Genomic DNA, 23,624 nt, shown 5'->3' with positions numbered 1-23,624 from the left:
ACTGGTGAACACAGACAGACAAGGTCACTGTCCTTGTGGAACTTTCCATCTGGTGAGGGAAATAGGATCATTATTCAAAGGACTGCACAAATAAGTATGAAATAACTGCGCTAAACGTTATGAAAGAAGACTATATAGTACCATGAAAGTATATAATCGGGGGACTTGGCTGAGTCGAAGGAGCTGAGGATGAGCTTGCAAAGGAGACAGAGAAAGAGCAGCTAGAGTGGTAGGAGAATTGGCAGTGACATCACAGAATCAAAGGAGGAGGTGGTCAACCGTGCTGAGAGATGCTGCGAGCTCGTGAGACACCTATCCGCCCTGACTCTTCACCTGCTAGTTGTGAGTACAGGTATGGAAAGGCTCTGGCATTGTGCCTGGCTCACAGTTGGTGCTCTGTAATGTTAGCTCCCTTTTCCCCCTCCCTAAGCTGAGCCTCCCTCCAGGGACCCCAGATTTCTGGAACAAAGGAACTGCCTAGGCTTAGCCTCCTCTGTCAACTCAGGCCCCAAACCCCAGCCATCCAGTCGTCAGTGAGGGACTCTGGGCCTCTCCACATTAGTCCCTTCACATAGAGCTCTACCATCCCCCAAACTACTTCTTCCTTTGCATTGGTCTTCCACGAAGAGGGGCTGGGGTCTAGGTCTTGGAGAAAGATGGCATTCTGGCTGTGCTTCTGGGGCTGAGTCTGAGAAGGCAGTTGGAATCCTCAGCAGCTCCCAAAGCTGCCAGGGGTGAATCTGAGTGTCTTAGGTAGGGAGAGGGAGTAGTGGGGAGATGAGGAGGGGGGCTGCCCACCCAAGGCGGCGTAGAGCCCAGAGCCTTTTCCATTGCAGACACCCCATCTGTCTCCCACAGAAGGCTCGGGTTGGAGGAGGTGCCGAGGAGGGGGGTACAGAGGGTGAAACTGTACAGTCCGAAAGTGAGTACAATGGCAGTGAAGGTGCTGACTGGGGAGAAGGTGGAGGGTCAACACGGGGGATCGGCAGGAAGAACTAGAGGTCAGAGGTTGGGAATGGAGGTGGGGAGGGTAGGGACACTGCATGCTACTCTCCCATATAGCTTTGTGTTTGATTTTGATTTAAAGCTCCCTACCCCACTGACCAGAGGGCAAAGAATCACACTTTTCTGGCTAACAGACTAATGATGTTCCTAAGCCCAGGGCCAGGCTGGATTCATGATGCTTCCCTCTTCCCAGCAGTCAGACCTTTGCCAAACCTTAAAATAATATTTTAGTTAAATTGGATGGCTTCCAAGGTGTTTCCTTTCACATAGTACTTTAACTGATCCTGCTAAAGTCCAGGGAGGTAAACATTATTATTATTCATCTACAAATAAAGCAACAAGGGGTTTAAAAGATTAAGTGAATAACTTGGATCACAGGAGAGTAAAGAAAGGGGACCGGAACCCAAGTCTCCTGACTCTATATGCAGCCATTAGGCTGTTCTTGGGACTTCCTTGCTCCTTATTTTTGTTGATTATTGTACCACCTCCACTGCCAGGTCAAGTCTGAGGTTTTCTAGTAGAGAGCTCAGATCTCCTTCCCTGAAAAACCCAGGCCTTGTTGAACACACATCGACACAGCACCCCCCCTTTCTAAAGTCTAATCCAGACATTAGAAAACTGGACATCCCCAGAGGGATGAACCTCCCATATATGGAAATATGAGAGCGCTCTAGACTGGAAGTGGTGAGGACGGAGGGACAGGGCAGGGTGTGGGGAGAGGGAAATGCCAGGCCAGGAAGCAGCTCTGTTGGCATACATTCCAGGTCCTGAGTGGACCCTTGGGAATCCCTTTGGACATCCCCTCCCCACATTCCAAGTTCTAAATACTAGTTTCTTTCCTCTACCTATACCTAAGAGAATGTGATTCCACAGCTTCCCTACCTACTCCAGTCTTTTCTCCAACTCTTCCCTGTTTGGAAATTCTTCCTAGGGTGTAACTTTATAAGGCTGCAGCTTATCCCTTCTAAAACAGATGCCAAGGGAACCCAAGACAGGGCTTCGGCTATTAAATATAAATAGACAAGGGAGGGAAACTGAATATAGAGACAGATATTATATCTCTCAGTCCCTGCGAGTTATTAGGAAGAAGGCACTAGTGGTTGCTAAGCAACAGGTCTCCATAGAGGACAAGGCACCTAGAGGAAAAAGCCTCCTTTGACTGAATATTGGGGTGAGAGAGTAGGAAGGTGGGGGTCGAAGGGCTATAGACTGGCAGGCTGGGCTTCTGGGGAATGGTTGGTGTGTCCTCCAAGATCAGCCCTATTACCCAGGCCTTAGCAAACTCCGCCTTTATAGCTTTCAGGATTGGTGGAAGGAGGAAGGCCTCAGGCACTCCTCCCTTCCTGCCAGGAGGAGGGAACCTGATTTCCATAGCAACCCAGAAACAAACCTGGCCTTGTTTTGCTTATGGCTTCTCTGTAACCCCCTCAAGGAGCACCAACTTTCATAGAGCCCTTTCTCTGACCCCCAACTTCTGATTTGAGGGGCAGGGCCCACAGAAAGGTTAGGGGTGGGGATGCCACAAAGCTGGTACACTTGGCTCTAAAGTGACCTATTAAGACTCTAAAGGGGGAGTGACTTTTAGGGGAAAGGACTTCCAGGTGTCCTCTGACCTCTGCACCTCCTAAGGGCTGAAAAAAGCAGGGGCAAGTGGTGGCATCAGAAGCAAATTCTGGGCCCAGGCTTCCTTTCTAAAGATCAGGTACAGGCTGGGGCTGGGGGTCAGGAAGAATGAGGAGGCAGGGTCTTTTTTTGCCCCTTGCCCACCCAGACCCCCATCCTCCTAGACCTGAAGTCCACTGTCATCAAGCCCCGAGAATGGAGATATAGAACATTAACGTATGTCAAGTATAAGTGAGTGGCACCGAGGGGCATAATCTGTTTTTCTAATATGACCACAAGCAGAGTGTTAGAAGAATTAGGCCGACAGCTGCTGGTTTCCCCCTCCCTTTCTACCCCCCCTCCTCGCTCTCCCTCTCCCTTGCTCCTCGGCGTTTGCACACACCAATGGCAGCCGAGCCCTGCTCGCGATTTCTCTTAATCTTCCTCCGCCATCCTGCGCTCTTTCCGCAGGCGGTGCTGCTAAACCGGCAGAACTCCGCGTCACACCTTACTGCTCTCTGAGATTGCTCCACAGAGAGCTGAAGGAGATGGCAATTCGGCGCTGATGCCGGCTGGCAGCAGTTGAGAGAGGGGAAGGAGGAGAGAGAAGGAGGAAGGGAGGGGGGAAAAAGTTGGCACGGATACCAAGTTTTTCCCTAGAGAGACATGGTTTGGGGGGGGCGGGCGGTAGAGAAGAAGGGAGAAAATGACACAGAGAAAAGGAAACGAGGAAAAAGAGGCAGAGGGAGAGCGACAGAGAGACAGAGAGAGAGAATTAAAGTTCTCTCAGACATTCACATGTAGGCATCCTTAGCCCACCTCACTCATGACCCTCTAAAGATCACACCACCCAGTCGGGGTTCCCAGCCCCCACTCTCTCTCTCCTTCTCTCTCCCCCAGCCAACCTGGAAGTCAAAGCGACCGAGGCATGTTGTGTGTAGTGGTGCAAGTGTGTGTGTGTGTGTGTGTGTGTGTGTGTGTGTGTGTATACGCCTGTATGTTGTCTCTGTTTTGGATCGCAGTAGAATGCAGTATGTAAATGAGATGGTTATTACCGCAATGTTCATCAAGCTGAGCCGAGAAGACATTAATAGCCTGATGAATATGCATGTGAATTTGTTAATTAAGTTAATTATTCTGCTGAAAATGCATTCGTCTTCCAAGGACATTTTCCCAATGATTTTTACATGCTCTAGCCATTAGTCATGCTATATTTTATCAGGGAAATGAGTTTGCTTAAGTTGTAAAAAAAAAAAAAAAAAAAGAGAGAGAGAGAGCAAGAAGAGAAATAGAGAAAGGAAGAGGGAAAAAATGAAAGAGGAAAGAGGAAAATGTGTTGAAGTTGAGAGTTGGAAGGCATCTGAGGCCAGCCTGAAGTTTGAGGCCCAGCTGGGCTTTTGAAGCCTGCCCTCGATTTTTATGGGTATCTCACTCTACAATTTTTGCCCTTTTTTTGATGACAAACTTTTTTTTCCAGTGCCAAATTTCCAACACATTAATTAATTGTTGTAGCCAATTAACTGTAGTTGTGCAAATGAGTTTAGCACTAATTACCATGCAGTGCCTGTAATCACATAAAAAACTTGCTGAGAGAGAGAGAGAGAAAGGAGGAATGGGAAGGGAGTGGTGGCAGGAGAGAAGGGTACCTGGAGTAGAGGGGCAGCCAAGGGAAGGGAAGAAGCAGGGGTCCTGAAGTTTCCTGATTAGGCTCCATCTTGGCTTCAAGGGCAGGTAGCTGTCTCCACATTCAGGACCTCTGACAATCAGGAAATCTCAGAGGGGATAAGAGCCAGTAAACAGTGGTCCCTTTTGTCTAAGAACTTCCACCCAGGGAATTTCCTGGCGGTCCAGTGGTTAGGACTCCATGCTTTCACACACAAGGGCCCTGGTTCAATCCCTGGTCAAGGAACTAAGATCCTGCAAGCCCCTAGGCACAGCAGAAAAAAAAAAAAAACAACTTCCACCCAAAAAAGAGGTTTAGAATGGATATCTCTGGTTGCTTCAACAATGCAAAGTACTCCCTATACATTCTGAAGCCTTCAGTGTTTATCCCCCATGGCTGGAATTACTGGATAAGGATGGAGGGCACCATTGGAAGAAGATGTGCCATTTCTGATGGGCCATGGAAGATGGAGAAGAGTGATATGTGCTCTCAGCCTGGTTCTGGAGCTTTAAGTAGACAGGGAAAGTTGTTATAAGTCCACCACAGCTACTAGAATAGGCCAAGGGAGCAATGGTAACATCAACTGTAAAAAATCCAGTTCCAGCAGGAGGTGGGAAGAGGCAGCCTTTGGCCAGACATAGCTCCCAGGAGAAAAGCCAAACCTTCTCTCCTGAAAGCTGGCATTTCTGCCATTGATCACGTTTGGGCTGACTTTAGGTTTCCACCTGTCAGCTTCTACCAGTGCCCAGAGGCTGAGGGATAGACCAAATGATTTCTCTAGCTCCTTCTGATTTAGCTGTCCATGATTTGGAGAGAAAGAGCAGTGGTAAAGTGAGGACTAAGTGTGAACTGGCATTTTTTTTTTTTTTAAGCAGATAAAGGCTTGTTTTTTATTGAATGAGTGATCTATGTAATTGCTGAGGCCACTATGAACAGAGAAGAGGGAGAGAACTGTATTTCTTGGTCTCTTCCTCCTTGGACAGAGTCTTGACGATTTCCTCCTTCTTGGCCTGGAGCCACTCTTCGCGCTTTTGGGCTTCCTTGGTCTTAGACCTGCGGGCCTCAGCATGGTCTGCCAGAAGCTTCTTGCGAGTCTTGTCTGCCTTCAGCTTGTGGATACATTCCATGAGAATCCGCTTGTTTTTGAACACTTTTCCCTTCACTTTCAGGTACAGGCTGTGATCACGTGGCTGTCAGTCTTCTTAGAGTCACAGTATTTTCTGAGCAGCTGGTGCAGAATTCTCATCCTCCTCAACCAGGTTACCTTCTCGGGCATTCGAGCATTGGTAGCACCCTTTCTCTTACCTATGCCCATGTGCCTGCCCTTCCGGCGGGCCAAGGTGTTTTTCCAGCATCAGGCCCAGGAATGGACTGTCACAGGCTTCCAGATGATCAGCCCATCTTTGATCAGCTTCCGGATCTGCTGATGGGAGTTGGCATTGATAATTTCATTAGTCTCATTGGGGTCCAACCAGACCTTCTTTTTGCCACAGCGGAGGACACTGAAGCCAAGCCTTTTCTGAAGCCTGAGCATACTCATGCCTGCGGCCGCAGCAGCAAAAGAGTGAACTGCCATTTTTGATTCCACTTTGCTTTCCCCAAACCATGTCCCAGACACTGAGCCTGCCCAAGGGGTGTGTGTGTGTGTGTGTGTGTAAATGACCTATAGTTCCCCACCACACTAAAAAAAAAATTAAAATGCTATTTCTCCCTTACTGCCCCCCGCCCCAGAATAGAGAGCTCACTTGTCATGGGACTCAACTTCCTCAGACCTCATCAGAGACACACTCAACTTCACATTTCCAAGGAGACCCTTGACCATTTGTCCTCTGATAGACACCCAAAGGCTGAGTCCTCCCTTTCCCATTCTAGGTCCCAGGTCTGTGGGCAGATTGCTCACGGGCTCCATTCACTTCAGTCTTGAAGCGGCAAAGGGGAAACAATTTGAAGGGCATAAGCCGTATTGCCCCCTGCTTCTTGACACTGCTCTTCTAACCTATGAACCAAAGTTACCTGTGAGGACCTGAAGTGACCCAGGCTGCTCCAGTGCTCTTCCTGCCTCCGACATCTCTCTTCTGGTTCTGCCTACACCCTCTTCCTAGCAACCTTCGTCAAGGTCTGAGAAAGCCTGGTGTAGTAGAAAGAGCCCCACTGTCTTGAGTTCCAAGCTCTTCTTCGCCATTTAACAGCATGTGATCATGGGAAAATCATTTACGATAAGCCTTAATTTTCCCTGTCTATGAAATGGAAATAATAATAGGTGCCATGCCTGAAGGGTTAAGAAACTTAATAATTGTGATTATAAAACAACACTCAGGACACCAAGTAAACAGGCTATTTCATTAATTGCTAGTGAGTACAAAGTGGGAGCACAAAGTGTTCCTTTTTTAAAAAAAATTTTAATTTTATTGGAGTATACTTGATTTACAATGTTGTGTACAAAGTGTTCTTTAACAGGTGAATGGTTAAACTGTGGTACATCCATATCATGAAATAAATAAAAGAAACAAACTATTGATACATTCAAAAACTTGAGTGGATATCCAGAGAATTATGCTGAGTGAAAAAATCCAATCCTAAGAAGTTACATAGTGTATGACTCCATTTTTCGAATGAAAAAATTTTAGAAGTGGAGGATAGATTAGTGGTTGCCAAGGGTTAAGAAGGGGGTGATGTAGGCATGATTATAAAAGAGCAACATGAAGAATCCTTGTGGTGTTGGAACTGTTCAGTATCTTGACTGTAGTGGCAGATGTAAGAATTTACACAGGTAACAATATTGCATAGAACTTAATATACACACATACACAGATAAAACTGGGGAAATATGGATCGAACTGATGTCAATATTCTGGTTGTGATGTCATACTATAGTTTTACAAAATGTTACTACTGGGTAAATGTGGGCAAAATGTACAAGGGATCTCTCTGTATTATTTCTTACAACTGCATGTGAATCTACAATTACTTCAATTTTTAAAAAAGGATATGATAGATTATTAATGTTTCTGCTGGGTTTAGGAGAAAGAAGGGGCTGCCCATGTGTTTCGATTGAAGAATTCCAAAGAGGAGGATTAAAAAATATTATTCTTATTATGGTACATCAATAAAGTGATCATACCTATGGGGAGGGGGGATATTTGTATCTGTTGACCCAATAATTGTACTTCTTGGAATTTACTATAAAAAAATGCATGGGGACTTCCCTGGTGGCACAGTGGTTAAGAATCCGCCTGCCAATGCAGGGGACACGGGTTCGAGCCCTGGTCCGGGAAGATCCCACATGCCATGGAGCAACTAAGCCCATGCGCCACAACTACTGAGCCTGTGCTCTAGAGCCCGCGAGCCACAACTACTGAGCCCGTGTGCCACAACTACTGAAGCCCACGTGCCTTGAGCCTGTGTTCCACAACAAGAGAAGCCACTGCAGTGAGAAGCCCGCGCACCACAACGAAGAGTAGCCCCTGCTCTCTGTAACTAGAGAAAGCCTGCCTGCAGCAACGAAGACCCAACGCAGCCAAAAATAAATATAAATAAATAAATAAATTTATTTTTTTTAAAATGCATGAAGTTTTAGGATAGGATGTACATCATGGTATTATTTATAACAGTAAACATGTCTAAATGATTAAAATAGTGGATGAGCTTTATAAATCATGGCATATCTAGGTGATGAAATACTCTATAGACTTTAAACATACTTAAAAAAAAATACACTGAGCACAATGCCTGGCAGTCAATAAATGGTAGTTCACTTTACTGGGATGTTCTGGGTATTAAAAGAGCTAATGTAGGTAAATGCACTTGACAAACTGTAAAGTGCTTGGCAAGTGCTCTGTGTTGCTATCTTTTTTTTTTTTTTTTTTTTTGGCTGCGCCATGTAGCATGTAGGATCTTAGTTCTTTGACCAGGGATCAAACCCATGCCCCCTGCAGTGGAAGCGCAGAGTCTTAACCACTGGACAGCCAGGGAATTCCTCTGTGTTGCTATCTTTTGTGTGTGTGTGTGTGTGTGTGTGTGTGTTGCTATCTTAATGGCTGTCTCTCCCAGCTCCATCCTAGATGAAGCTGTACTTCCAGGCAGAACACTACCTAAGGAACTCCTAGCTGGAGGCATGGGAATGGGGAAACTGACTTCTTTGGGAGTATGAGTCAAAGGATTGGGGCTACTTCCCTTCCAGGAGACTGCCACCCCCTGCTCCAAATCATCAATACAACTATGGACATTCTCCCCAGCACACGCACACACTCACATTTGGCCTATAATTCCAGGGGACTCATAGAGTCTTTGACACGATGTCAGCCGTGATGATTCCATAAAATTAATAGACTCTATTGTATCAACCACTGTTGACTGAGCACCTACGCAGTATCAGGCACTGTCCTAGGTACTTTACACACATTATTTCACTAAATTCTCTACACCACCTTAAAAGGTTGTTTATCTGCATTTCACAGACAAGGAAACTAGGGCTAAAAGAGGTTAAATGACTTACCAAGGTGGTACAGCTCGTAAATGGCAGCACTGGCATTGGAACTCAAGGCTGTCGGCCTCTAAAACTTACAATCTAACCACCACACATACTACGTTTAGAAGAACTGAGGAGGGAACTGCACTGAGGACCACATCTGGAGGAGCCCCAGAAAAGTACCCTTTGTTCTTCCAATGCCCCTTGGGTGGACACAGACTTAAACTCATACCAGGCAAAAGAAAAATCTCTAAAGAGAAGTGGGTCCATTCTGAAGTCTTATATCCCATGAGTAAGTTTTTCCATGTGTCTAACCTCTATCCTTTCTGCTAAAATCCAATCCTTTTTCCTCTCTTGTTTCCAGTGGGGATGGTGAATATATGACATTGTGCCCCTCCATGAAAGGTCCTCGGTCAGGAGGGGATCGAGGAATTTCTCTTTCCCCAGGACTGTTGAGGCCTCAGTTCCTTGGTCTCTTGGATCTTCCCCAAGGTATCAAACCAAAAGATGAGCAGCAGAAAATGGACCAGGAAGAAAAGCAGAGAGAGTAGCCTACCCAGACCAAGGAGACCAACTTGGAGGACGGCCTGGGACTCTTTCAGGACCTAAGTCCTGGGCTCAGGGTGAAGTTAAGGTGGTCAGTTTTCCCCACCAGGCTCAGCAGCCAGCTTCATGTTTGACATCTATCCAGCTGTGGAGGTCTGGCCAGCATCCCTCACGCCAGAGCCTCTTGTTTGTCGCAATGTGACATCTCTATAGAAAGGAGGGATCTGGGGGTTCTGCCACTCTGCATTTATTCCTCCCGTCTCAATACTACCTTGCTGTACTTGCTCAGGACCAGCCAGCCCAATGGGAGGAGCTTAGAGAATAATCTGAGGAAAAAGAATAATCTTGTGAGGAAGAGCCTGGGATCCCAAGACTAGGTCCAAAGCTCTTTTCTCTCAACATGAGAGCCAGGAGGGAAACTGGGGCCTGAGTCTGGACATAGATTGGGAACAAGAGGTGTCTTCCCTCCCTCCATCCTTCCTTCCCTCCTCCACACACTATTCTACCTTGCCAGGGCCTAAGCATGCTCACAGCTCACTTTGGCTTCCCTTGGCCCATCTACCTTATGGACAGGAGAGAGTTAAAGGCATGGTATGGCAAGCTATAAATTTCCCATCAGTGTGGGGAGAGGAGAACTGTTGGCAGGGAGGGGGTTGGGCTGGGGGGGGGAGGGGGAGCTGGGAAAAAGCCAGGAGGTTGTCTCTAGGTAACAATAAACACTGCAAGCAAGGAGCAGCTGTTACACTTACTCTCTCTGCATCACAATGCTGAAATAACACTAATAAACCAGTGTGCCCAATACACAGGCATATACGCATTTAGGGCCAAGCCCCACTGTACCCCTAGGGCTGCCCTTTGCTTCAGGTCAGGGGCCTTGGTGCCAGTGGACATACCTGTCTTGGCCTGGCTATACTTATGTGGAGGATGAGGACTGGTGAGTCAGTCTCAGAGCCAGAGTGGCATTCTCAGAGGAAGCGGGGGATTCCAGGTTCAGATCCTGATGGCATTCACTGGTAGGAAGAGGTCAAATGGGGTAACTCTTGGCTGGGAGTTGGGAGGAGGGGAGGAGAGTGAGAGAGAGAAAAGTATAGGGAACAGACAACTACTTACCATGTCTTCTCAGATTGGAGGGCATGAGGCAGCCAGGAGTGGAGTTAGCTGAAGGGAGGTGGAAGAAAAGGGGGACTGAGGAGAAGGTTTAAGAGGAGGAACACGTGGTATTGAGGAGTGATCCTTGTATCTCCTGGGGCTGAACTCCCTACACCTGCCTACACCCCACCTGGTGCACCCAGGCTCCCCCTCACAGCACCACTTTTATACCAGAGCCAGGTGATATGTCAGTTCAGTTCAGGATTGGGCTTTATTATGGGCATTCCAGCAGGGACCCCTGGGCTCCTGATGCTGCCAGAGAGCGCTGGGGGAGTGGAGCTGGTCCCATCTCCCTACACGAAGAGCAGCTGGTCTGTCCCTTCCTCCAATCAAAACTGTCTCTGGATCCCCAGGCGCATCCCAGCAGAGCGCCCCTCATCCCAGCTGGACAGCAGAGCCGTCATCAGTGAAAGGAATAGAAATAGGCAAATGAAAACTTAGGCTCTGTCAGAGAACTCCCCTCCTATTCTTCTCTGAGGTTAGAGGGAGGATATTTATTATGTGTCTGGATACATTGGTATCCGAGATCCCTATTTCCTTTTGCTGAAACAGGGAGGCCCTTGGGACTGTGGTCAGAAGCACAGCTGATTCTCCTGGTCCACTTTCTGGCCCTGTTCTGCTGGTGTGACCTCAGACACAGTAGTCTATCATCCCCCTGATTCAGAAAGTCAGGAGAAGATGCACATTGCCCACCTGACCTGTAAGGGTTCTCTTCTCCAGCGAAAGAGTACTGAGACCAAGTAGTGGTAATCCTTCCAGGTTCTGGTCTTGTAAGAGTGCCTTTTTCTTTTTTTTTTTCTTTTTTTTAATATTTCTAAGTCATGTGGTGTCAGCTGGGTACCCAGACCTCTGGGCAGGTAAGTGAGAGTAGGGAGGAGTAGCTGTGTCTGCCTGGAAAGCCCCTTTCCTGAAAGGTGCCTAGGAGCGCTGAGCTGCCTCAGCACAGAACCCTCTGTGCAGCCCATGGATACAGTGGGGCAAGAATAACTAGCCTTTCCTCACTGGGAAGCCTCTCCCTGGGAATGCTCAGCCTCCCCTGCTATCTTCTCTCCCATTTCCCTCTCTTCTTAGCTGGGGCCTCTCCTTGCCCCACAATCCAGATGACAGACCTCTATCCAGAGCTCAGAGTGGGGGAGAAATGAGGTAAAAGAGAGCTCTAACAGGCCTGGACCCCCTTCCCCTCTGTTGTTTTCATGAGCCACCCCTGCTGCTATGAGCCACCAGAACCTTGAATTCAGGTGAGCTGCCAGCAGCCTTCTCCCTCCCCACAGCCACTCCAGCCAGGAAGATACGCACCTAAAGGGCCCCAGAGCCCACGGTCTTCCTACTCGCAGGGCCACAGCCCCCTCCTGCATCCCTAGGAATCTGCACCACAGACAGACTGGGATGAGTTAGAAAGAAGTGCGAGAGACCCCACCATGTGCTGTGTGCTGGAGCAGAGGGCCAGCTGCCTGTACGGCAGAGCAGGATCACCAGCCAGGAGAGCTGGCACAACTTGGGCACAGAGCCTTGTTGGCATGTTAGAGGGGGCAGGGGAGGGGATGGGGTAAGAAGGCTGTTTCAGGAGCACACATCTCCTCCTGGCTCCCTCTCTGGGCACTGTTTCTTCTCCTTGGCTTCTCTCCCTGGGTACTGATGGACATCATGGCGCTGCCACCTCTGAAATGTCTTCCTTCACTTCTTCCATGGCTTTGGGAGCTAGAGAGGGCATCTGTATGATAACCTTCGAGGTGTTGAGGTGGGAGGTTCAGACATCCAGCTCTCTCACCAACCAATGGGACACACTGAGGGAGAAGGAGGAAAAGAGTCCCATCAGAGTAAAAGCTAAACCCTGGGCCAAAAATGAGCTCCTCAACAATTCCCTCTTCTCTAGAGCACAGGGGATTCTGGGTACCGCTACCTCTGCCTTCTACTTACTTCAAGTCTATCCCTCCTTCCCTGCAAAAGCTCAGGGTTTCTTCTGGATTCCAGAGTAGGCTCCAGGCTCTGACTCCAGGGCTGTAGATCTCATACCCTTGGCTAAACCTTGGGAGTATGAGGCAGGGCTGGTGGGGATTGAGGGGAGGGAGATCTTGTTCCTTAGAGAAACATCAAGAATCTAGATTGAATGCTTTAAGGGCCTTTTAGCCCCTCCAATATACCTCTAATCTTGGAGTAGGGGTGGACAAGGGGTGAGAAAGAGGGCCTAGAGAAAGCCTGACGCCTCCTCTCTTTCTTCACTGCGTGCGCCTCCTCTGCTGCTCCCTGTTGCAGAGGAGAAACAGCAGCTCTGTGAACAGGAGCTATCTAATAACCCCCCGAACAACACTCAATATGAACGGCCTGCCTTATGTTAGGCAGCCAGCCCCACAGGTGGGACTACAGGCCTCAGTTTCCAAATTTCCCCTCTCTAACTTCTCCCCTCTTTCAGGCTTCTCCCCCATCTCCCCGCACAAGAGAATCTTCCTTTTCAACCCCCTGGCACAGTTCTCCTCCCCCACCCCCACTTCTGCAGGCCCTTGGAAACAGGGGAGGAGCTAGACGGAGTCTATCCAGACTGTCCTGAGGCAATGCAAGGGGGCCCTTCTCATCCTGTTGGTAGTAGAAAAGGCAGAGAATTAGATAGCCAAGGAGATGACCCTGAGTGTCTAAGACAGGGCAGGGTGAGTCTGGATGCACTTAGAGAGGTGCATCTTGCTCTTCCCTAGGGACTCTGGGGATATTAAATGGTGTACTAAGATAGAGGAGAAGACAATTCTGGGAGTAGAGGATAAGTGTTGGGGGTTTGGAGGGTGTGACGAAGTTTCTACCCATACTGCTTTCCAAGCTCTGTGCCCATCCTTGCCCTGATCGCAACTTAGTCTCAAGAAGCACAGAACAAAGAATGTTGAATTTTTTGAGGAAGGAAGGAGATGCCAGGAAATGCCATCTTCGGCAACTTGGTGGGCAAGCCACTTCTCTCCATCATTCTTTCTTAACTCTAGTGTCTGAATAGTGAAGGAGGTGGGGGTGGGAGATGGGGACAGCTGGAAATGTGCCCCTCTCTCCAGTGTGCACCAACACCGCATAGAGCCAGATGGGGCTTGACTAAGAGCTCTGGGCCATGGCACCGCGTGACTACAGGGGCATTTCTGACTCAGCTTTCAGAGCCTTGAGTTTTAATTCTGTCTCTCTTCTTGGCTTAGACATGGGACAAGACCACTCCTCGCTACATTTTTTGGCATAATTTTCTTTAGCAGCTTATATTGCAGCAGAGAAACTTGTGATAAGATCTCAGAAAAAGCTCAATATTTAGTCACCATTGGGGGATTTATTTCTTGGTTAAGGAACTGGGGAAGTTAGTGTATTTCCTTCCCTGTGGACCTTTTAGAATATGGTAAAATCTCATGGGAGTGGGAGGTTCTGGGGGATCTGTCTACTTGGAAGCAAGGGAATGGATGAGATGACCTCTGGAACAGGCTGTACAAGGGAAATGTTCCCCCAGTAATGCACCCACCTGACTCCCCTGAGTTGCTTCCAAGACTTAGGAGCCAGAGACATGAGACTCCAAGCAATGGAGAATAATATTCTGCCTACCCTCTTCCCTTGACTTTCCTCCCCACACCCTACCTACTTACATTTCCCTGTGTTCCCAGGAACTCTCCAAATCCAGGAACAAAAGCAACTCCAGGGCAGGATTCAACTGATTTCCCTTCTCTGGGTCTCTGTTTTCACATCTGTAAAATGAATCGTTTGGCAAGATGAGCTCCAGGTTCTCTTCCTCGCAACAGTAAGGGTCTATGATTCATACCCCAAAGGCACCAGCCCTCATTTGCATGCTGTTTTGCATGTAATCTCCACGGCACTTATTCTAAACACACAGAAATATCTCTGAACCCTGCCCTTCTCCTCCCTGTCACCACAGTCTCTGGTTCTACGGTCCCTAGTTCTTGTCCTCCTCTTCAAGGACCTCAAAGCTCTGTCCCCACCTTCCTTTCACAATTTTACAGCACTCAGTGGGACAAGCTCAACTGAACAAAACCTCGGGAACAAGAAAACAGCCTTACCTAATATCCTGGCTGCAATTTGGGGGCCCAAAACTGAGTCAGCTGGTACATTTCCATCCTTTTTGGAGGTCCTGGCCATTGGGGGGAAATCCTGGTACCTCTCCCCAGTGCCTCCCCTCCTCCTCCACCTTGCTATTCTCCATGCCAGAACGCAAAGTGGCCAGTGATTGATGGGCCTGGGTTCCTGGTAACCGCACCCAGTGGCCCAATCCTCCTCCCTTACCCAATCCCTCCCCTGTCCCTATTCAGAGATCAGATTGTCTCATGTTGGTCCCTGAGGTCCCATTAATTAAAAATACATCCAATTAAATGGCAGGTGAAAACGTGCTATTGGAACTCTCCACCCCCCTACCCCAGCTTGGTCCTCCCCACCCCCATTTTAAGGCTCAGCTGTGCTTTGAGCTGAGAAAAAAAAGAGGGAGAGAGCAAAAAAGAGGGAGAGAGAAGAGGAAGACATAGAGGTGGGGGTATTCGGCGGGGGAGCTATTTGAACCTCTGCCAGGGTAGCATGTGCCAGCCTGGGAGGGTGGCACTGTGCCCTGGTGTCTAATTTCTGGAGGTGTGAGTAGGTTCAGTCAGCTGGGTACCCACTTCCATTTCCCTTAAAGGGGCAGAGGGAAGTCAAAGGGTGTGTCTAGCTATACTGCCCTCCTTCTGGGCTTGGTGAAGGAAGGAGTAGAAGTATAAATGGTAGAGGGCCCTTAAGAGGGGATGTGATGTTCAGGGGTTGGGAGAATCTGAGGCTTCCATTCTTGGCATATCCCTGCTCTTCCCTGAACTGCAAAGAAGATAACGAGAAGCTGTTTGGGACCCAGGTGGCAGGGCATGGCAGTGCTCCCAAGCCAGGCTGTACCTACCCCTGCCCACAGGAAAGCTGAGAAAAAAACGGAGGGATGAAGGAAGGAGCCATATTCTGGGTGGGAGCAGATGGGTCAAATAGGATAAAATATACAAGCATGTACATTTGTGTGGGCAGCACCTTATAGGTAAGAGGATCTGGAGGGACTTGTCCTATTTGCCCTTTCTCTAGGCAAAAGGAAGCAGCAGTAGTGTGAAGTCACCTCAAACTGGCAGGCTGCGAGTAGGGCATCTCCTCTCCTCCACATTTATGGTGTCCCCAGCGTTTTGTCAGGTAAGGCATCAGCCCCACCCTCCACCCCTCTAAAGCCCTCTGGCCCCAAGCAATGCAAAGCTAATAGGCACTGAGAGATGTTGGGAGAGGAGCTAGGAAAAAAAAGGGTGACTAAGGGTGGTACTCAGAATCCAGGCAGTAGTGGGGGTATCTGCCGACCGAGGGCCCCCGTCTGGCCTCCTTGGCAGCCTCAGTACCTCCTCACTTCACTTTAACGCTAATTGGAGATTTTAATCTGCACTGCTGCTCTGCTCGGGGTGCTGGGGGGAGCGCCAGCTGTGCAGCAATTCCAGCAGCACCGACTGTTTAATCAAGCTGTCCTCCTGGGGAGGGGCCCTCGATCATGGGGGTAGGAGGGAGGAGGAGAACCTCTGTCATCTCCCTTAGCCTGTTCAGCCTGGAAGGGCTTCATGGAGACTGAGGATCAAATATGGGACATCTCATCCCCATAAGGGCTCCATGGCCACTTGGATCCCTAGCAGAGACATTACACAGTACGGGGGCGGCCTGAGGATCAAGGGTCAAAGCAGCCGCCATCCCCATCCTGCTTTCTGAAACCATTGTTGGCGCAGAGCCCCAGAGTGTCCTGGGTGTCCTCCAGCCATTCAGGTGGTAAACATCCTCCAGACCATCTTAAGCTCTGCAGGTCTGTGCTGGGGGAGGTGATGGGGGCATAGAAGACTGAACTTTCCTAGTCTCTCAGTCTCTCTGAGAGAGTCCTCTCCCCAAAACTCTTTCCTAAGAGAGCTAGTTCTTTAAGAGCTACTTCTCTTAAAACAATTGTAAGAGATTTTTTTTTTTTTTTTTCTCTCTGAAAAACCAGATACCTCCACCCTCTGGGCCAGAAAGAGACTGTCTTAGAGGCTGGGGACAGTGGGGTGGACAGCTGGAGCCTGCTACACCTTGAAGGAGAGAAACACCTGTGCAAGGTGTTTTGTGACGAGAGCTAGGGGGCTTCCCAGGTTCAGCTGGGAATATAGTGACATGTCAGTCCACTAGAGAAGAGCATTCAGGGTCTCAGGCCATTTTTAAGGAAGAAAAAGTGGAAAAGCAACTAATTATTCTTCTGGCTCCTTGGGACCCTGGTCTCAGGCTCTCTGGGGGTGTTTCTGACCCCTATCTTGGGGAAAGATTGCGGTGTCCCCCTCTCCCCTCACCCAAACTCTGTCTGCGGAGGGGCAGGAGTTTTAATTGGTCAGCAGTGCCCTCGTGTGGCAGAAACCAAGACTGCAGCCGCCCAAGTGGCCCAGCAGCTTTGAGGGATCAGACATCCAGGTTGACAGAGACGTAGGCAGGGTACCCCAGGTACCCAAAGCATACTTACTGCTCAACCACTTCCAGAGACATTTCTTACTTTCTAACACCTACTCTATCCCTCCATCCATCCCATCCTAACTGCTTCACCTCCAACTCAAGGTATGTGCCTACCAGGGGAGGGAGCACCTTACCCAGACCTGGCACTTATTTAGGCCTGCTGCTTGTGCCGTCTGGATTGCAGGGGTGAGAGAGGCATTGCTGAGAGAGGAGACCTAAGGTCAAAAGGGTAAGCTGATGTCAACTCCAGTGGCAGGAGAGGCTCTGGCACCCCTGCCAACTCCCTATAAGTGCCAGACAAGAGCTGCCACCCGAGCTCAAGACAGAGTATTACCTACTGGTGGGTTCTTCCCTGTAGCAATCCATTCGCTACCCCCTGGAGGGGTCTGGGAATGAATACAGATAGACTCTTAGGGTCTGAGATCCTTGTCCTCAGGAATGGACACCAGATAAAACCTTTCCCTCAAAAGATTCAAGTATTCCCCAAGGATGCCAGGCCACTGGACAGAATGCACATCTGGACTTCAGGCTTTCAGCTCGAAGAGAAGGGCTGCCTGTCATTAGACCCTTCCCCTCCAGTGTCAAATACCATCCATTTACTGTTTACTGTTCCCTTCTTTCCACACGCACTAAATGGGGGAAATGGTTTTAAACTACAGAAAAGGGGGTGGAGAGTTAACATTAGGAAGGTCTCTCTAAAATGTAGGGCTGGACGTCACCAAGGCAGAGAGCTGAGTCACAAAGGCCTTCCCCTTGTTGGAGAAATTTAACAACAGAGAGAAATAGTCCCAGAGAGAAATATGACCCTGTTTAGGGTTGGTGGGTAGGGAGAGGAGCACACCTACCTGGCAGCAAGAAGGGTAGGGGTAGGCACAGTAGGTTGGTGACCTGCCCAGTTCTAGGCATTGAGGATGGAAATAAGCAGGCTGGCAGACCTCTACTTCTTGTGTCTTTGCACAGTGTTTGGACAGGGGGGGATCTCCCATCAAACCTGGAAATGATGTGGAGAAGCTGATGAGAGGTAGTTAGAAGGGATATCAATGCCCTACCCTCACGCAAAAGAAAGAAAGAGAAAATAGCTTCTTAGGGAAGAAGAAGAAGGCAGGACTATGTGTACGTATGAGGTGGTAGGTGAGTGGGGCAGGTGTTGTAGAGAGGCTGAGAGTAACCAATATCAGCATCACACTATTGAGGAATATTCATTAGCACAGCTGGCCAAGAGAAAAGAACAGGAATGAAATGACCACCAATGCCAATAGAGGGGGTTACCCACTCCAGCCAGGAGGGAGGAACTGCTAATCAGAAGATAGGACACCATAATAGGGTCAAGTAAAAAGCTAAGGATTTCCCAAGGCAATAGAAATTGCCTTGGGAAAAAGCAAAAATAAACAAATGGGACCTAATCAAACTTGTAAGCTCTTGCACAGCAAAGGAAACTATAAACAAAACAAAAAGACAGTCTATGGACTGGGAGAAAATATTTGTGAATGATGTCACTGACGAGGGCTTAATTTCCAAAATATACAAACAGCTCATACAACTAGATAACAAAAAATCAAAGTACCCAAGGAAAAAATGGGCAGAAGACCTAAACAGACATTTCTCCAAAGAAGACATATAGATGGGCAGTAGACACGTGAAAAGATGCTTAACATCACTAATTATTAGAGAAATGCAAATCAAAACTACAATGAGGTATCACCTCACACCAGTTAGAATGGGCATCATTAAAAAGTCTACAAATAACAAATGCTGGAGAGGGTGTGGAGAAAAGGGAACCCTCCCTACATTGTTGGTGGGAATGTAAATTGGTGCAGCCACTATGGAAAACAGTATGGAGGTTCCTTAAAAAACTAAAAATAGGGGGCTTCCCTGGTGGCGCAGTGGTTGAGAGTCTGCCTGCCAGTGCAGGGGACGCGGGTTCGAGCCCTGGTCTGGGAAGATCCCACATGCCACGGAGCGGCTAGGCCCGTGAGCCAAATTGCTGAGCCTGCGCGTCTGGAGCCTGTGCTCCGCAACAAGAGAGGCCGCGATAATGAGAGGCCTGCGCACCGCGATGAAGAGTGGCCCCCGCTTGCCACAACTGGAGAAAGCCCTCACACAGAAACGAAGACCCAACACAGCCATAAATAAATAAATAAATAAAAATTAAAAAAAAAAAAAAACTAAAAATAGAGTTACCATATGATCCAGCAATCCCACTACTGGGCATAATATATCCAGATAAAACTATAATTTGAAAAGATACATGCACTCCTATGTTCGTAGCAGCACTATTTACAATAGCCAAGACATGGAAACAACCTAAATGTCCATCGACAGATGAATGGATAAAGATGTGGTACATATATACAATGGAATATTACTCAGCCATAAAAAAAGAATGAAATAATGCCATTTGCAGCTACATGGATAGACCTAGAGATTATCATATTAAGCAAAGTAAGTCAGAAAGAGAAAGACAAATACCATAGGATATCACTTATGTATGGAATCTAAAATATGACACAAATGAATTTATCTATGTAACAGAAACAGACTCACAGACATAGAGAACAGACTTGTGGCTGCCAAGGGGGAAGGGGGTTGGGGGGAGGGTTGGATTGGGAGTTTGGGACTAGCAGATGTAAACTATTAAACTATTATATAATATATAGAATGGATTAAACAACATCCTATTGCATAGCACAGGGAACTATATTCAATATCCTGTAATAAACCATAATGGAAAAGAATTAAAAAAAAAAAAAAAAGAGCTAAGGAAACTTCTCTGGAGATCTTTGGGTGTAAGAACGGCCCTGAGACTGTGTGTGTGTGTGTGTGTGTGTGTGTGTGTGTGTGTGTGTGTGTGTGTGTGTGTGTGTGTGTGTGTGTGTGTGTGTGTGTATGTATTAATCCCTTACAAAAGCAGGTCAGTGGCCTCTGATTGGCTTAAGGTCTCTACCTGGCCTTAAAGTCTGTGAAAGAGACTGAATTTTGCAGGGGTCCGGATGTCAGGTAATTGATGGACATTACCAAATTCCTCAGGGGCCATCACTCCTACTGCTGCTGCCACCTGTAAAAGAAAATTACAGGTTATATTAGAAATAAGGGATTAGACACCAAAAAGGGTCTATGGGCTTTCACCCAGGGAGCATGGCCTTGGCAGGTAAAGTGATGGTGATGGTCACCACTCTTCTAATTCACAGAGCTGAGAAGGATTCTGGTGAACCTTAAGTATGCTCCCAAAAAGAGTTGTAAGTGTTCTAAGATTCCTAGCTCCAGGGAACTAGCTCCCAGTCTGATAAAGTAAAAACCATGGTTCCTATACTTAAAAGTTAGGAATTCAACAGAAATAGAAGCTGTGAAACCCAGAATTATAAAGGGCAATGAAGGTTCAAGGCTAATGGAAAGTTAATGCAAGAAAGTGACTCAAAGGAGGGTATCTAGTTTTAGATCAGATAATCAGATTGTATTTGAAGCCTCTCTTGTCCAAAACAGCTTCTTCAAGAAAGGCTCAGAGGCCAGAAGAAGGTCCTATGAGTTAGAAAGGAGGTTTGTGGGACAGCAGATTTGATGCAATTTGGGCAGGTAGGTCTATACACTCCCTGTGTAGGGATGAATCTGCATGGGGACCAACTCCACATTCCTCCTGTGCTATCAACTAGGGTGTGATGGAGAAAACGTAAAGATATGTACTGGGATCTATTTGTCAACAGCAGTCAATACTCATTTTTTTTTTTTTTTTTTTTTTTTTTTAGTCAATACTCATTTTGCAAACTCCCTGCCCCTCTGACCCAGACCTATAATTCTTTCTATCTCTAAGCTGCCTTACTCTCTCCAAGATACTGCTTCCACTTTAACAACTCGTTAGCATTCCCCTCCCTGCTTGTCAGTGGCTCCCAGACTCATGCTGAGAAAATAAGCATTGGAAGGGACTGTAGAAACATCTGGGAGAGGTCCAAAGAGGAGAAGGGAGTCTCAGCACCAGAGTGAGATGACTTTAGAACCTGCTGTGCATGTCAGCCCATTGAGCACATTATTCAGGGCTTAGGTCATTGTGGAGCACACCACCTTCCTTCTGCCCCAACAAAGGAGAAAACCAACCCAAAGCTAAAAAACAGGGGGGGGAGGAGTACAGCTCCGCCCCCATTTGCCTGTAATCTCAGAGAATATCTTATTTTACTCAGAGTTCTATAATCCCTTCTCTCATTCAGCAACTCCCCTTAGTTTCCCAGCAAGTGAGGTGTTTTCTTTCTCCTTTCCTTCTGATTTTATTTTTCAATATAGCTGTATTATAATGCAAAGGAGCCTGAGCTGAGCTTTAGGGTAAATTCCTCACAATGCCTCTGAGGATCTTTTCCTACTATCCAAGCCCGAGATAGTCGGCAACGAGCTCCTTGAACTATGGTGTAACTCTGAGGCATCAGGATCTTTGGCTGTGGCTTGCCACTTGCTTCCCAGTGAACCAGAGTTCTTGACTCTAAATAAAAATTACAGTTGTACAATTTGCATGTCATTGAAAGATTAATCTTTGAGGTAAAAATATATAAATCTTCTCAGTTTTTCTACTAATTTTTTTAACCTAACTTTCCCCCTCAATCTGTCCTTCCCCCCTCAAAATCTCACAGCCCTACCTTCCTTTCTTGAGGAAGCACAGGGCTGTCAGGAATTGATGCTCTTGGATTCTAGTCTTGGCTGACTGCCACTAACTCACTGTGAGACTGTGGACAAGGCATTTCCCTTCCCTAAGCCTCAGTTTCTTGCTCTGTAAACTGAGAAGTTGAATTAGGTGGTCTCTAGTTCCCTTTCTAGCTCTGGCCATCTATGATTCTATCAGGAAGAAGACACAAGTGTCCTCCCATCAGGAAGTGAGATATTCCTGCCCTTCACACCTTTCTCTCAGGGCCACTGCATAAAGAAGCTCCCCTGTAGATGCCTGCCTTTCTCATGCTGGCTTAACTAAAGGGACAAACAAGTGAGTTCCAGCAGGAGGCCAAACTCCTCTTATTATGAAGAAAAGATGTTAAAAAGGTGATCTAATTCTAACCTTGAATCTTGAAAGCAGATAGGAGAAAAGGCAGGTATGGGGCAGGAAAGAGTATGATAAGCATGCCCCCCTAACACACTGAGCACACTCACCCTAGGGAACCCCGTATAACCAGTGACTGCTTAGCCAATACAACTGTGTGTGGATGGAAGAAGAAAGCAAGGACATGTGTAAACACTTCAGGAGCATAGACGTAAATGTCCGATCAATGCATATACACTCACTCCTGTTCTCTCCTACTTAGGCCTATACGTGCCTTGTAAGAAGCTAGAGTGGGAGGGGACACCACATCCCAGTCTTCTCCCTCCCCAAAGTCAGAAAGGAAGAGACAGTGAGACAGGAGATACTTGGCTTCCTATAAATTGTTTTGTCCTTCCTCACAGCTGCAATCAGAAGCTAAGGGCTCCCGCAGGCCTTGTTCTGATCTGCTGCAGGCAATGGAGGGTTTTTGAAACCGAGAGGACTTGGCTGCGGCCCCGTTTCAGCTGCCATTGGGTCTGGCTAATGGGCTCATTCGGGAAGACCCCCGCCTGCTGCACTAAAGAGTCCCCTGCCGACCCCTTCCCCAGTCCCAACCCAATTAATAAATGGGGGCTCCCACTTTATGGCTCTGGGAGCAGGAACCAGAGATGCAAATGACCCCCAGGGAGGGAGAGAAAAAGGCCTTCCAAGAATCAAGCCAGAGAATTGTGCATCCACAGGCACATGCTGCCACAGGCTAGTCATATCCCATTTTCAAAGCATTAAAGGGGAAGAAACTGGCAAAAAAACTGTATTTTCTTTCCCAGATCCAGAATGGGATAGCATTCCTGAAGTCTGCGGGTACACCCCAGGAATAAACTCTCTTTCACCTGGTTCTCCAACCTGAAAAAGGCAGAGTGCAGGTGATCATCTGGGCACAGAGCGTGTGCCCAACTATTTTCCAGAGGCTGTGCCTCCTCCTAGACTCTGCAATAATGCACATAGACATATTCCATCAATTGGTTAATAAAGTAAACACTTTCTACTTATTCAGAACAAAGCAACTACCTCTTTCCAAGCTCTCATCACCATCAACAGCATAAATATGTCCTGGGGTTATCATCTTCAGCCTATCTTTTATTCCTCCCCTCACATCCAAACTATCATCAAGTCTTGCTAATTCTACTGCCCCCTCTCTTTCTTCTCCTTCCCCTTGTCCTACTCTAGTCCTGGCTCTTGGGGCCTTACATGTGGACGAGAACAATATCCTAGCAAGCTTTCCTGCTTCCATGACCTAGTATAGCTGCAAAAGTCCTCAACGTCATATTCATCTCATCATGCTCTGCTCTGTTACTGCTTACCAAATCAAATTCCTCATTCAGGCCAACAAGATTGCTCCTCCAACTTCATTTCCTAATATTCCTTTCCCGTACTACCCTGACTACTCCACTCATAGCCCTCTGCACAAAACACATAAGCTTTCCATAAGTTTTCTCCCTCTGATCACCTTCCTCTCTTCTGTTTCATGTCCTCTATCTTCATTACCTTCGAGGAATCTTTTCTGGCTAACTCCAGTTTTTCTCATTATTTCTTTGCTTTGGTTCCTTCTGTACTATGTTACTATTTTATTTTATAACCTGCATTAATGTACTGACTTATAAATACCAATTTCCCTACTTCCCACCAGGTATAAGCCTCATCTCTCACTAGACCCAGAAGCTTCTTAAAGG

At 47.5% G+C, this 23,624-nt stretch overlaps 1 pseudogene across 1 annotated transcript; it reads right to left on the bottom strand.

The window, feature by feature from the left end:
* Positions 1 to 1,278: 1,278 nt before the first annotated feature.
* On the bottom strand, positions 1,279 to 17,893 carry LOC309650709 (large ribosomal subunit protein eL19 pseudogene; annotated as a pseudogene). The gene is made up of 3 exons (XR_014268692.1): positions 17,750 to 17,893; positions 14,030 to 14,128; positions 1,279 to 12,217 (listed from the first exon to the last, which is right to left on the bottom strand). The product of XR_014268692.1 is annotated as a large ribosomal subunit protein eL19 pseudogene (transcript).
* Between the last annotated feature and the right edge of the window lie 5,731 nt (positions 17,894 to 23,624).

This window comes from Balaenoptera physalus, assembly GCF_965194825.1.
Source record: "Balaenoptera physalus genome assembly, chromosome: 20".
Lineage (NCBI taxonomy): Eukaryota > Metazoa > Chordata > Mammalia > Artiodactyla > Balaenopteridae > Balaenoptera > Balaenoptera physalus.
This window is presented reverse-complemented; position numbering and strand designations above follow the sequence as displayed.